Here is a 15638-nt window from a genome sequence, read left to right on the forward strand (position 1 = left end):
AATATACAGCATCGTCACAAAGGGCCAGAAAAGGAAACAATATGTATAATTTGTGGATTTCCTCACGAAACCACTCGTTGCAGGCAATTGAACGGTAAGACACCCAATATAAAATTAACTCTTTTTATTCGGCATAGAATTTGCACCAATTGCTGCAAGTACAGCAACCATAACACCAAAAACTGTCGCCTATCAGCACAATGTAGCGTGGTACGGTTGCGGCAAAAGGCATCATAGTATCTGTTGTGTACTGGATTGCCAAACTACGATGAGTTTCAATCGATAGGTTTATTCAAACTGAACGTGTTATTTGCATTCCCTACTTTTTATAGTTCAGAATGTAACAACGTGAACTATGATCAATTAATAATTATTACATGAAAATGTTATGATTGCAATGTGTGCTATCTCCCCCCTTATAACCGCAGGACTCCACACAGCATAACACGGAGCGCAACATAACAACTGACAGCTGCTTAACGCTTCAGAAAACGCTGTATTGCCGGTACCATGTTATGAATATCCGTAGTAGGAAGCTCATTTCTCATTGGAAAGCTACCAACCTACTGCGATTACCGACAGTTAATGAAACGCTTTACCTCCTTTCCCAAGCGTTTTCTTACGCGTTTGGCAGCTGTCAGTTGTTATGTTGCGCTCCGTGTTATGCTGTGTGGAGTCCTGCGGTAACTGAATGATCCAACATCTCTCCCCTTAATTGGTACTTCTGGAATGAATTGAGTGTTCGGTAGCTGTTTGGTAGCTCGGAGATGCCTAATCCCGGAAACAATGTTTGAAGGTGTGTATTATGGTTATTATGTTGGTTAAAACATCTGTCTTCAAATTCAACCAGTTGGTGTGTGCTCGTATCGATTCCGGCTCAGCTCCTCCGTGCTTACTTGGGCTGAGAAGCGACGAAACAGTTTGAAACGGTATGGAAATATACCTGCAGTAACTTTTTCGTCCCAATTGGTGTTTCGAAATACATTTGATTGTGCGTTTCGAAATACTTTCCCTCCTTTCCCTCCTTTCCCTCCTTTCCCTCCTTTCCCTCCTTTACACCATTTCCTTTATTTCCCTCCTTTCCCTCCTTTCCCTCCTTTCCATCCTTTCCCTCTTTTCCCTCCTTTCTCTCCTTTCCCTACTTTCCCTCCTTTCCCTCTTTTCCATCCTTTCCCTCCTTTCCCTCCTTCCCCTCCTTTCCCTCCTTTCCCTCCTTTCATTCCCTCCTTTACACCATTTCCTTTATTTCCCTCCTTTCCCTCCTTTCCCTCCTTTCCATCCTTTCCCTCCTTTCCATCCTTTCCCTCTTTTCCCTCCTTTCCCTCCTTTCCTCCTTTCCCTCCTTTCCCTCTTTTCCCTCTTTTCCCACCTTTCCCTCCTTTCATTCTTTTCCCTCATTTCATTCTTTTCCTCTGTCGCTGACGATAATTAAACTTTAAAAACGAAGCGTTGCTGGTCAATACTTGCTGAATAGCTACGTTATGCAACGCGCCAGCGATGCGCGCTTTTTTAACGATTTTATGGAAAACATAGGCTAAGAAGAAAATGCTGATGGCCGACGGTCAGCATTTTTAAGGCCGGGCTACATTGATCGTACTCTCTGCTGTAATTTCAATTTTCACTAGCGCATCTGGCGGCGGCTGGAGGAAGCTTTTTTTGGTCGTCGAGGAAATGGTCGTGCCGGATCTCAAATTTAAGTTGTTTTTTCATCGTTTTTTGCCATGAAAATGGATGCAATGCGTACAGGACATGTGCATATACCTTTTACAAAACTTTTCTTGTCCAAATTAGGTTAAAATCATAGAAAAATTACATATTTTCTGAAGCGGCTTCAAATTGTTTGGAAAAATGCTTCGGTCAACCGCCAGGTGCGCTAATGAAAATCAAAATTACACCAGAGAGTACGATCAATGTAGCCCGGCCTTTAGAGTATAAATTCAATTGAAACCAGTTGGTGCGTTTATTATTGTGCTTAAGTCGGCGTGTACTGTGCCTGTCTTGGGTTGCTGCTCCGAAAGACACTTTCGTGTGCGCGACAAATGGTGGCTCCAGAGAGGATGCATCAACCAACGGATCGGCAAGTAGTCAAATGCCCTCCTTTCCCTTCTTTCTCTCCTTCCCTCCTTTCCCTCCTTTCCCTCCTTTCCAACTGTTGTTACGCCTGGTAACAATCTGTTTATTTTGGTAGCTGGTTAGACTTTCTTGTAACTGGCTCTCGCGTATAGGGTTTTCGCCGCACAGTTCAAAAAATAGTCTTTCTTTTTTCTATGTAAGTTTGCTACTGTCCCTTTTACGATGGCGGCATTTTACTCGATCAGCCTGACAGATCTCGCACGAGGTCGATATCGTGCCAACACCCCACACCGTAAATCCTTAGAAAAGCAGGATTTGCTTATAATTAGCACGATATACCAATTTCCTGCTTCTCGACTCAAGTGTGGGATAAAAGGTTTCACAATATGTCGCCTGATTATTCGCCGTTTCCAACGCTCATCATTGCGTTTCATCTCGTTCGGTTTGTTTACTTTCTGCGCTACAAACTTTAAGCGGTCACGCCTACGCCTTCCCTCAATCAATCTTTCTTTCAACCGTAGCTGGCACTCTGATGATTTTACGCTATCTAGCTCGTTTGCCCTACCGTTTTGTTTTGGGACACGAAGACGTAGATTTGTTTGGCCTATATTCCTGTTTCGCAACGCGGATGGTAGCAACTTAACCTCAACTGTGTCGATACTGGTGAGTGCGTGTGTGTACAGATTCCTAATTTGCGCATTGTTATTTTTTAGCTCTGCTACACCGTTTTGTTGTACGCCGGGGAATATGTGTCGCGTTCGGCCTCTGCCAGTAGTGGGCCCGTCGAGGCTGCCGAATCCATGGTTCATCAATCTCAAACGGCTTCTCCCGGTTGCAGGGTTGTCGGTGCTGCGAATGTCGAGTGATGCCACTGAATCGATGCGTTGAGTCCCGATCATTGACCTCAACTCCCCTTTCAGGAACGGTAGAGTCGACAGTCCCTGAAAGTGAGTAAAGTCAATGGTTAATGCGATGAAGTACGGTTCTTGAAGCGGCAAACTTAGCTGTTTGACGGAACGAGTGTTGGCAAACTCGTGTTGTCTGCTGTTGCCGCACGCCGAAATTGCCAAGTTGGTCCGCCTCACAGTTGAATCGCCCCTCGCCGCGCCTCCTGTGCAGCTCCTTTCCGATGGTTTTGTTTTACCCGTTACACCGGCGCATCGTGCCAGTTGTGATAGCAGAAGAGCTGGTGCTGATCCGACGTCGGGGGTGTTGACGGTTTGTTGTCCATGTTGCAAAGGTGTGACAGACGCTACACCAAATGGTTCTCTCGGTACCCACATTCTCGACGCATCGTGCAGGAGTGCGGTGTTATGTGGTTCGGAAGATCGCTGCTCCTCTGCATCAAGCTCAGGAAGGACTGTTTCATCCCTGACTGCCACTGCCGAAGGAGTCCCCGATTTGATGCATGCACTTTCATTTGTAGCTACATCACACGGCTGCTGATGCTGCTGCGGCTGCTGATGTTGCTTATGCTGCTGCGGCTGCTGATGCTGCAGTTGATGTTGCTGTTGCTGCTGCTGCAGCTGCTTGCAATTCGTCTGTTCTGTGAATGTTTTCTTCACGGAAGATCGAATCGATTCTCGTTTGTACTCGAATTGAAGCCGAATCTTTTCTTGCTCGAACTTTAGATTGGCCATTTTGAGTTCGAACTTCTTCAAGGCCATTTCTCGTTCTAGATGCTACACTTTTACAAGTCGTGTAAGTGCAGCTTGTATTGTGCTTTTTGTTGACGCTCTTTTTGATGCGTTCGTGGTAGATGTCATCCTTGCAGCGTGGATCATCATGGGCACTTCTTCTCCTGTGGACAGCTTGTTCGCCGAGGTTTCGCCCTCGCTAGATACTGCTTCTTTGGCCTTATTATCACCGTCGCAACTATCTGCAGGCTTCCTCGTCTTCGCGTTCGCTTCCTGGGAGGTCATTGTGTAACCCGTCTCCTTAGCTTCGCACTTTGACACCTTTATCACACACGAATCGCAACACAACGCTCGGTATTTTGTCACTGTGGTGACGCCGACACATCCGTGGTGGTACCTCATTTTGCACTTATTGCACAGCACCATATCATTCACAGTAATATGCCGCTCGCAGCCACCACAATTAAACCCGCGTTGGCTCATCGCGATAACTATTTGCACGAATTGTAGTTTTCGAAAGAAATATTCGCACGTATTTTTTGAATGTTGTTACGCCTGGTAACAATCTGTTTATTTTGGTAGCTGGTTAGACTTTCTTGTAACTGGCTCTCGCGTATAGGGTTTTCGCCGCACAGTTCAAAAAATAGTCTTTCTTCTTTCTATGTAAGTTTGCTACTGTCCCTTTTACGATGGCGGCATTTTACTCGATCAGCTGATCTCCTTGACCTCTTTTGCCCTTAAGTTGACCGTAGATGAACTATTTCCTAATTGGCCCTAATGTTGGAGATCTAGCTGTCTCGTATTTTCGTCCTTGTCTGTATCTGTATAGCTTTATTTTATTGAGGGATTTATTGTGACTTATTCGAGCTATTATCAAGATAGCTCGATATATGTCAACATTCGCCAGACAGATCTCGCACGAGGTCGATATCGTGCCAACATTTTCCCTCCTTTCCCTCCTTTCCCTCCTTTCCCTCCTTTCCCTCTTTTCCCTCCTTTCCCTCCTTTCCCTCCTTTCCCTCCTTTCCCTCCTTTCCCTCCTTTCCCTCCTTTCCCTCCTTTCCCTCCTTTCCCTCCTTTCCCACCTTTCCCTCCTTTCCAACCGTTCCCTCCTTTCCCTCCTTTCCCTCCTTTCTCTCCTTTCCCTCCTTTCCCTCCTTTCCCTCCTTTCCATCCTTTCCCTCCTTTCCCTCCTTTCCCTCCTTTCCCTCCTTTCCCTCCTTTCACTCCTTTCCCTCCTTTCCCTCCTTTCCCTCCTTTCCCTCCTTTCCCTCCTTTCCCTCCTTTCCCTCCTTTCCATCCTTTCCCTCCTTTCCCTCTTTTCCCTCCTTTCCCTCCTTTCCCTCCTTTCCAACCTATCCCTCCTTTCCAACCGTTCCTTCCTTTCCAACCGTTCCTTCCTTTCCCTCCTTTCTCTTTTCCCTCCTTTCTCTTTTCCCTCCTTTCCCTCCTTTCCAACCTTTCCCTCCTTTCCCTCCTTTCCCTCCTTTCCATCCTTTCTAACCTTTCCCTCCTTTCCCTCCTTTCCCTCCTTTCCCTCCTTTCCCTCCTTTCCCTCCTTTCCCTCCTTTCCCTCCTTTCCCTCCTTTCCCTCCTTTCCCTCCTTTCCCTCCTTTCCCTCCTTTCCCTCCTTTCCCTCCTTTCCCTCCTTTCCAACCGTTCCCTCCTTTCCCTCCTTTCCCTCCTTTTCCACCTTTCCCTCCTTTCCCTCCTTTTCCTCCTTTTTCTTCTTTCCGTCTGTCGCTTACGATAATTTAGCCTTAAAAACAAAGCGTTGCTAGGTAGCAATACTTGCTGAATAGCTACGTTACAGGGTTTTCCATTCCAATTAACAACTGTCCACAGTCAACTAGCAATCCTCGATTTGAAAAACACGATTTTCTACCACTTACAAACAAGTCAAGCCGTTTTTGGTACACTGTCCATTTCAATTTCACAATTGTCGTCTTCGAAAACACACGTCAGATGCGGCACGGGTTTGGCTGGAACGTGTATCACTTGTCCGTAAGAATTGAACCATGTTGTAAACAGGTCTTGATTGAATATCAGAATATGGGAAAGCTGAGCAATTTTTTCATGTTAAGCAGTGTTATCATTTGCTTTAAGTTATTCTTGGTGTGTTACAGTTTTTAAGTTATTTTGGGATGTTGTATTTTTTTTTTCATTTGCTACCAGTAAAAGCACTGATTAATATACAAATTTCTGCATTGTATTAAAAATTAAAATATAGATAAAACTGCCTAACATGTCCATTTTGCTCAGCTGTCCCAACATCAAGTGATACACGTTCCGGCCAAAACCAAAACAACCCGTGCCGCATCTGACGTGTGTTTTCGAAGACGACAATTGTGAAATTGAAATGAACAGTGTACCAAAAACGGCTTGACTTGTTTGTAAGTGGTAGACAATTGTGTTTTTCAAATCGAAGATTGCTAGTTGACTGTGGACAGTTGTTAATTGGAATGGAAAACCCTGTATGCAACGCGCCAGCGATGCGCGCTTTTTTAACGATTTTATGGAAAACATAGGCTAAGAAGAAAATGCTGATCGACGACGGTCAGCATTTTTAGAGTATAAATTCAATAAAAAAAATTAATGAAGGCATCATTTGCCAAGAGCCAGTTGGTGCGTTTATTATTGTGCTTAAGTCGGCGTGTACTGTGCCTGTCTTGGGCTGCTGCTCCGAAAGACAGTTTCGTGTGCGCGACCAATGGTGGCTCCAGAGAGGATGCATCAACCAACGGATCGGCAAGTAGTCCAATGCCCTCCTTTCCCTTCTTTCTCTCCTTCCCTCCTTTTCCTCCTTTCCCTCCTTTCCCTCCTTTCCCTCCTTTCCCTCCTTTCCCTCCTTTCCCTCCTTTCCCTCCTTTCCCTCCTTTCCCTTCGTTCCCTCCATTCCCTCATTTTCTTACTTTCCCTCCTTTCTCGCCTTTCCATCCTTTCCCTCCTCATTCCTTTCCCTCCTTTTCCTTCTTTCCGTCTGTCGCTTACGATAATTTAGCCTTAAAAACAAAGTGTTGCTAGGTAGCAATACTTGCTGAATAGCTACGTTATGCAACGCGCCAGCGATTAAGCGATTAGTGGCTCCAGAGAGGATGCTTTAACCAACGGATCGGCAAGTAGTGAAATTAATTTAGAAAACATAAATAGGCTGCAAAAGCATCTGAAAGGTTAAGCACTTCGTGCAGTTAGCGGATCAATGCTTAACCGAGAAAACCGTTGCGCTCGTAATAACCAGGCTCGACAAAATGGTCGGGAACCCTGAAAGCATTTACAAGTCTTTACTGCTAGAATTTCCAACGCTTTGCGCAATCTCATGGACAACATGGTGTTGTTGAAGCAAGAAGGATTTTTGAATGACCAAAGGCTGCTAAACGATTTAACATCAAGGTTTTCAACCGAACTTCGGAACGAAAGGTTGAACGAGAATCGAACCGTTCGAACAGTTCGGTAAAGTGCACGAACGAACGAGATTCTTAACAAAAAACGACCAGGACTTTTGGAAGAAACTGACTACACCGAACGCGTTCGAACGTTCCGTTCATTGTTCGACGACACACATAAATGTGGTAATGAAACGTGCAAAATCATATTGCTTTCTCGCTCTTTCTCGCACCGTGCGAACGGGTCGTCAGAGATCAAAATGTACCCTGTTGGTTTTGAAATCGTACCCATACAACTCAATTCCTCGAACGCCGTCGAATTTGTCAGGCAGTGTTCGATACGTGTGCTGCAAGGTGTTATAAATGACAAGGTGAAGTTGTTCAGAGCAAAATGACATTTCTCGACTTGACATTTCTCTTCCGGGGGCTACGGTATAAAAATAGGGGAGGGCTGGTGCGGGGTAATGAAATTTGTATGCAGAGAGTGACAGATGTCCCCCACAATGTCGCCCAGCAAAAGCGATAAAAATCAACCTTCTAAATACATTATCCTTGGTGTGCTGTTGGTTTGGAAATCGTATCTATACGACTGAATTTATCGAACGCGTTCGAACTGGTGCTCGATCTGTGTTCTGTTGGTGTGTAAATCGTACCTACACAACTGAATTCATCGAACGCGTTCGAACTGGCTCATTTGTGTTCGATCTGTGCTCTGTTGGTGTGGAAATTATACATATACAATTCAATAGATCGATCCCGTTCAAACGGATTATTCATTATTCGCGAATGAACTGAACTGGAATTGCGCTCATCATGTTGATCCATATTTAAGTAGTTTTTTTTATAGAATCCTTGAGTGTGTATAAGGCATAGGGTACAATATATGCTGGAGACGTCTATGCTCGTATTAGTTTTATACATGCTAGTTTTTGGTCGGTTTTTCGATAGCTAGCCAGACAGCAGATGGGCCGAGTCTTTAATGTTTTTAAATTATTGGTGTCAACCGCAGAATGAGTACTTCTTTGGCTACAGTATGCGTCTATGGCGGGTAAATGAAAAAGATAACGAGCGTTCTTTGTAAATAAACACCCCATGAAAAAAAGAACGAAAGAATCGTCGTTCACGTACGGTTCTTTTTGGTGAGCGAACTAGTTCGTTCGCGTTCGGTGAAAAGAATCGTTTTGCCCATGCCTAGTTGAAACACACGATAAGTACGAAACAAGATAACAAGAATCTTACGCTACAAGACCTAGCAGAATGGCTGAAACCCTCTGAAGAACTAGCCATTATGCGGCCACGAACGAAGGAGTATCCAAGCAAGAAAGGTCGAAACATCAAAATATACAGCATCGTCACAAAGGGCCAGAAAAGGAAACAACATGTATAATTTGTGGATTTCCTCACGAAACCACTCGTTGCAGGCAATTGAACGGTAAGACACCCAATATAAAATTAACTCTTTTTATTCGGCATAGAATTTGCACCAATTGCTGCAAGTACAGCAACCATAACACCAAAAACTGTCGCCTATCAGCACAATGTAGCGTGGTACGGTTGCGGCAAAAGGCATCATAGTATCTGTTGTGTACTGGTTTGCCAAACTACGATGAGTTTCAATCGATAGGTTTATTCAAACTGAACGTGTTATTTGCATTCCCTACTTTTTATAGTTCAGAATGTAACAACGTGAACTATGATCAATTAATAATTATTACATGAAAATGTTATGATTGCAATGTGTGCTATCTCCCCCCTTATAACCGCAGGACTCCACACAGCATAACACGGAGCGCAACATAACAACTGACAGCTGCTTAACGCTTCAGAAAACGCTGTATTGCCGGTACCATGTTATGAATATCCGTAGCAGGCCGCTCATTTCTCATTGGAAAGCTACCAACCTACTGCGATTACCGACAGTTAATGAAACGCTTTACCTCCTTTCCCAAGCGTTTTCTTACGCGTTTGGCAGCTGTCAGTTGTTATGTTGCGCTCCGTGTTATGCTGTGTGGAGTCCTGCGGTAACTGAATGATCCAACATCTCTCCCCTTAATTGGTACTTCTGGAATGAATTGAGTGTTCGGTAGCTGTTTGGTAGCTCGGAGATGCCTAATCCCGGAAACAATGTTTGAAGGTGTGTATTATGGTTATTATGTTGGTTAAAACATCTGTCTTCAAATTCAACCAGTTGGTGTGTGCTCGTATCGATTCCGGCTCAGCTCCTCCGTGCTTACTTGGGCTGAGAAGCGACGAAACAGTTTGAAACGGTATGGAAATATACCTGCAGTAACTTTTTCGTCCCAATTGGTGGTTCGAAATACATTTGATTGTGCGTTTCGAAATACTTTCCCTCCTTTCCCTCCTTTCCCTCCTTTCCCTCCTTTCCCTCCTTCACACCATTTCCTTTATTTCCCTCCTTTCCCTCCTTTCCCTCCTTTCCATCCTTTCCCTCCTTTCCCTCCTTTCCCTCCTTTCCCTCATTTCCCTCCTTTCCCTCCTTTCCCTCTTTTCCCACCTTTCCCTCCTTTCATTCTTTTCCCTCCTTTTTATCTTTCCCTCTGTCGCTGACGATAATTAAGCTTTAAAAACGAAGCGTTGCTGGTCAATACTTGCTGAATAGCGACGTTATGAAACGCGCCAGCGATGCGCGCTTTTTTAACGATTTTATGGAAAACATAGGCTTAGAAGAAAGTGCTGATGGACGACGGTCAGCATTTTTTGAGTATAAATTCAATTGAAACCAGTTGGTGCGTTTATTATTGTGCTTAAGTCGGCGTGTACTGTGCCTGTCTTGGGTTGCTGCTCCGAAAGACACTTTCGTGTGCGCGACAAATGGTGGCTCCAGAGAGGATGCATTAACCAACGGATCGGCAAGTAGTCAAATGCCCTCCTTTCCCTTCTTTCTCTCCTTCCCTCCTTTCCCTCCTTTCCCTCCTTTCCAACCTTTCCCTCCTTTCCCTCCTTTCCCTCCTTTCCCTCATTTCCCTCATTTCCCTCCTTTCCCTCCTTTCCCTCCTTTCCCTCCTTTCCCTCCTTTCCCTCCTGTTTCGTCGCGAATAGTTTTCGGATAAAGTTTCCTTTTCTTTCTTTGGTTTTTGCTGCTAATAATTACCGAAGCCGTTGTAAGAAATTGCTGGTGATGAAGAGAGGGAAAAAGCCTTTTCGCCCTCTATTTATTAATTTATGATCGATAGAGATGTGTACATCAACGGGCGCGGATGTGATCCGATCCGCAGTTCAAATCTGCACGATTCGTGTAGCTGCTCGAACATCCTCCCCACCTTGACGAATGTCAACAAAAAGTTGCTTCCTAGACTACACGTGGTTTTCGCTATCAGTTCTGAGCGGTAAAACGCATATTTTCGTGATCGGTCGCGTAATTATTCCCTTAGCTGTCTTAAGCGTAACGACGCGTACTATCTTGTCTTCACCGGGATGGATTTTAACGATACGCGCGAGAGGCCAACGAGTGGTGGGTAACGATTCGTCCATGAGGATCACTAACCTGCCGGGAAGTATGTTGCTGTTGTTGCTGCCACCACTTGCATAACATTTCTGCATTTCTTGTAGATACTCAGTGGCCCAATGCTTCCAAAAACGCTGAACCAAAAGCTGCCACTTCTGAAGATCATCTAGCGTGCAGGATTTCAGCTGGGTGTAGTCCGGTTCAGGCACGGCGAACATCGATGTGCCAATAAGGAAGTGTGCCGGTGTGAGTGCAGCTAGCTCGTTGGGATCGTCGGACAAAGGCAACAGCGGACGGGAATTCATCGCTGCTTCGATTTGGTGGAGCACAGTGCAGTAGCCTTCGTACGACAGCCGCGTATTGCCCAGGTGACGATAGAGGTGTCGCTTCGCCGTCTTTACTGCTGCTTCCCATAATCCGCCGAAGTGTGGAGCCTTTGGTGGGTTGAAATGCCAAGTGATTCCCCGGTCAGCGCATCTAGTAGCCACGGTGTTGCGGTGTTGTTCGTCGTTGAACAGCTCAAAAAGCTCCTTCAGTTCACGTTCTGCGCCTTCGAAGTTTTTCCCATTATCAGAATGGATGTGGGCTGGCAATCCGCGTCGTGATGTGAATCGGCGTAGCGCTGCTAAGAATCCCGCCGTTGTTAGGTCTCCTACGAGTTCCAAGTGCACAGCTTTCGTAGCGAAACAAACGAAAACGCACAGATAGCTCTTAGTAGCTGCTGCCTTCCGGTGCGCTGGCTTCAAGTAGAATGGACCGGCGTAATCCACTCCGGTTACAGAAAAAGGTCGGCTCGGTGTGATGCGGGATGGTGGAAGCTGGCCAACCGGCTGCCGGGCGAGTGCGGGATCTTGCCGAATACAGCGGAAGCAGTTTCTTGCAATGCTTTTTACCAAGCGACGTCCGTCCAGTGGCCAATACAGTTCTCTAATGCGGGATAGCAATAGCCTTCAACTAGCATGTTTCATCTCTTCATGATAATCTTCCGCAAGTAGACGGGTGAATTTGTGGTTCTTCGGTAGAACAGCTGGATGCTTGGACTGATACGGTAGTTGCGACAAGTTCAATCGTCCTCCCACCCGTATTACTTCTTCTGTATCCAGGAATGGGGTAAGTTTTCGTAAAGGTGATTGTTTCATCAATGCTTCTCCCTTTTTTAGCTGCTTGATTTCCGCGGAAAATGCATCTTGCTGGGCTAGTCTGCAAAGCACAATTTTTGCAGCATCCACGTACTTGGGCGTGATCGTCTTGGATGCATTGGTGTGCGGTATCGATCGCTGTGATCGCGCCTTCTGCTTGGTGTTGCGCACAAAACGTATGCAGTATGCAATGATGCGTACCATTCTGGTGAAGGATGAAGAAATGCCAAACCATGGATGAGTTTGTGTACAAACTAAAGCGGCACTCACCTGGCGTGTTTCTAGGTCCGCCTCATCGCTTGGTTCTGGATCTGAGCTGGGCCAATGGGACGAAGGTTGCACAAGCCAATCTGGACCGTTATTCCAAAGCTGATTCTGCGTGAAGTGTGCTGCCGACATGCCTCGGGAAACCAAGTCAGCAGGATTGGATGTGACAGGAACGTGCCTCCATTGCCTTGGATGAGAGTAGTGTTGCACCTCAGCTACTCGATTTGCCACGAACGTCTTCCAGGAGTTGGGAGGTGACGCAATCCATTTTAGCGTCACTGTTGAGTCGGACCAGAAAAACGATTCGGCGCACACGATCTGCATTGCCTCCTTGACGCGATGATGCAGATGGGCGCCCAGGACAGCTGCGCTTAGTTCAAGCCTCGGCAACGTGACGCGCTTCAGTGGTGCCACTCGAGACTTCGAAGCTAATAGGCTGATGCGGACTTCTCCAGCCGCGTTTTCACAACGAGCGTAGACACATGCTCCGTAGGCGGCCTCAGAAGCATCGGTAAATGTGTGAAATTCTACTGTTGCATCTGGTAAGAGAGCGTAACGGTTAGTCCTGTACTCGGATAACGTTTTCCAGTCGCTCTGAATCGCCTTCCATTTTTTACAGATGTGATTAGGAACAGGTTCATCCCAGCCGGATTTGAGTAGCCATAGCTCCTGCATCAGCATCTTAGCACGCACGATCACCGGTGCTATCAATCCGAGCGGATCGTACATTTTGGCAATGCTCGACAAAATAGATCGCTTGGTCGACGTGGCTTCATCAGCCTCAGTGTTGGATTCAAAACACAGCTCATCCGATTCAGGCTTCCACGAGATGCCGAGTGCTTTGACCGTCTCGTTGGGTATAAAATGCAGCGATGAGTGTGTGCCGATATACTCGGTGCTTAAGCCGGAGAGTACGCTCAGATTGTTTGAGGTCCACTTGCGCAACTCAAACCCACCTTTGGCAAGTAGCGCTGATAACTCCTTACGCAGCTGAACAGCTTCGCGAACGTTATTGGCACCACCAATGAAGTCGTCCACGTAAAAGTTTCGTTTCAGGGCTGCAGGTGCAAGCGCATACTCAGTCCCTTCATCCTCTGCTAGTTGGATAAGTGTGCGTGTAGCCAGAAACGAGGAAGGTGCTAGTCCGTATGTAACGGTGTTGAGCTCATATACTTGGATCGGAGCTTGCGGCGAAAATCGAAAGAATATGCGCACCAATCGACAATCGTCAGAATGCAGCAGTATTTGTCGGTACATTTTAGCTATATCTCCCACAAGTGCTATTTGGTAAGTGCGGAATCGCAACACAATATCAAGCAGCTCGTCCTGCACGATTGGACCAACACATAGAATGTCATTCAAGGAATAACCGGTGCTTGTTTTTGCAGATCCGTCGAACACGACCCTTACTTTCGTGGTGGTACTGGAGGCTTTAAATACGGGATGGTGCGGTAGGTAGTACGCCCGTTCATCCCCACTATCTTTGTTCATGAGCGACATGTGCCCCAGCTCCAAATACTCCTTCATGAAGGCATGATAGTCTTCCTTGAGCTGTGGGTTGCGTTCTAGCCTCCTCTCCAGTAGCTCGAAGCGTCTCAAAGCGGTAGTTTTAGACTGGCCAAGCTTTTCCGTGAAGTCGGTCTGTTTGGGCAATCGTACAATATAGCGACCCGACTCGTCGCGCTGAGTGGTTTCTTTATACAATGTTTCGCATCGCCGCTCATCAGGTGAGTACGAATCATTGACGCTTAACTCTTCCAGCTTCCAAAAGCGTTCTAGAGACTCCTCCAGGGATGCCATGCAGACGATTGTGGACGTGGCGGTACAATCGGTCGGAGATGCAGGATTCTGAGGAGAGGTGGGACCAATCATGACCCACCCAAACACGCTGTTCAGCATAGTTGGAAGGCTCGGAGCAAGCTCGTGCGATTTTACGTTCGTAAAGAAGGAAGCATAATGACGGGCACCAAGGATGAGATCAATTGGTGCTGATTTATCGAACTGCGGGTCAGCCAAAACAAATTCCGAAGGAATGTTCCAGCCGCGAGTGGAAACATCATGCGCCGGCAGATCAGCGATCACCTTGTCTACTATCAGAAAATCGACATCCAAATCAAAGTGTTCAACACGTGAAGCAATTTGAGCTCGAACCGACCTCCTCACCGTTCTGGTGGATAGTCCTGCTCCTTTGAGGGTTATGTTAACCGTGCTACCCTTCAAAGCCAACCTCTGAGCAAGGCGATTGCTCATCAAATTGGGCTGTGATGCGCTGTCTAAGAGTGCACGCACAGGATGCAGGATGCCGTGTGCATCGGTTACATTTAGAAGTGCAGTTTGTAATAATATTTGTGAAGGTGATTGTTTTATTGCAGCTGCGTAGCTGCGTTGTATGCTAGCCGTGTGATCATCAGTGGCGTGTGTTGTGTGTGAAGGTTCATCTTGCGCAGCTAGCATTGGAAATGTAGTGGAAGATGTGCTGGGAGTGCTTTCAGTGTGAATCATTGTGTGATGCGCCAAGTTGCAATGACGACACTTGTACTGTGACGAGCAATCGCGGGCACGGTGATTGTCTCGCAGACAATTCAAACACAAGCGGGCATCAAGTACCTTACGGTACCGCTGGGCAGGATTCATGGCATTAAATCGCTGGCATTTTGTGATGGTGTGCGGCATATTGCACAACGGGCATTTATTAACATCGCGGTCAGTGGTAGCAAAACTAGCAGTGCGCGGAAAAATGGTGCGTCTTGGTGGTATCGGTGTTTCTATAGGTGATGGTTCGGGTTTGTTTACTAATAGCGTCTCGAGTACGCGCATACGGCGGTGTAAAAAGGCAATCAACGAATCGTAGCTCGGATTGTCATTGGTCGAAGCAAATTCTTCCCAATCGCGCAATGTGTTAGAGGGCAATTTTGTGCAAAGTAAATGCTCTAATATGCTGCTCCAGCCGTCAGTTTTCTCTCCCAAGTGATTTAGGGTTTTTTTGTGACGCTCGAACTCGTCCACTAACTGGTGCAGGGTTGTCGCACTTTCCCTCTTCGCTGGTGTGATGCCGAACATCGCTTGCAAGTGGCGTTTTTTCAGCAGATATTCATTCGAATATCGCTCAGCGAGTGTTTTCCAAGCTAATTCATAGCTGGAGGCGCTTATTGTAATGGCCTCGATCACTTGCGCTGCTTCACCTTTTAGGGCTGCGCGTAGATAATGGAATTTTTGTATTGGCGGCAAATCAACATTATCGTGAATCAAACACTCAAAGGTATCCCTAAAGGTCAGCCATTGCATATAATCGCCGTCAAACTCCGGCAGAGCGATGGTGGGCAGTTTTATGCCTTGTAGCGGGTTCCTACCGGCTCCTTGCTGCGACACTTCGCTGCGCGGAATTTCTCTATATTTCGCTTTCAATGCCGATTGAACGCGAATCAAGCGCCGTTCAAAATCCTCCCTAAGGGCGGCATTGTGTGTCATCTCTTCAGCAGTGGTTGCACTGTCCTCCAGCTGCTGTTGAAGGCTCTCCAAATCCTTGCATATTTGGTCAAATTTGGCCATACGAGTTTCCACCTCGATAGAATCCCTATCGGGCTGGTAGTTTTGAAGAAACTCTTCGTAACGGGCCAAAATGGCAATCAAAATCGTTCGTCTCGACGACAAAATAAGCGGTTGAGCTGGCATC

The 15638-nt window shown here is 46.4% G+C and overlaps 1 long non-coding RNA gene across 1 annotated transcript; it reads left to right on the forward strand.

Annotated features, from left to right (window-relative positions):
- Positions 1-10147: 10147 nt before the first annotated feature.
- Positions 10148-13928, forward strand: LOC133391625 (uncharacterized). The gene is made up of 3 exons (XR_009765109.1): positions 10148-12507; positions 12585-13252; positions 13354-13928. It is a non-coding gene; the product is annotated as an uncharacterized LOC133391625 (long non-coding RNA).
- Positions 13929-15638: the final 1710 nt, after the last annotated feature.

This window comes from Anopheles gambiae, chromosome 2 (assembly GCF_943734735.2).
Source record: "Anopheles gambiae chromosome 2, idAnoGambNW_F1_1, whole genome shotgun sequence".
In the NCBI taxonomy this organism is placed as follows: Eukaryota; Metazoa; Arthropoda; class Insecta; order Diptera; family Culicidae; genus Anopheles; species Anopheles gambiae.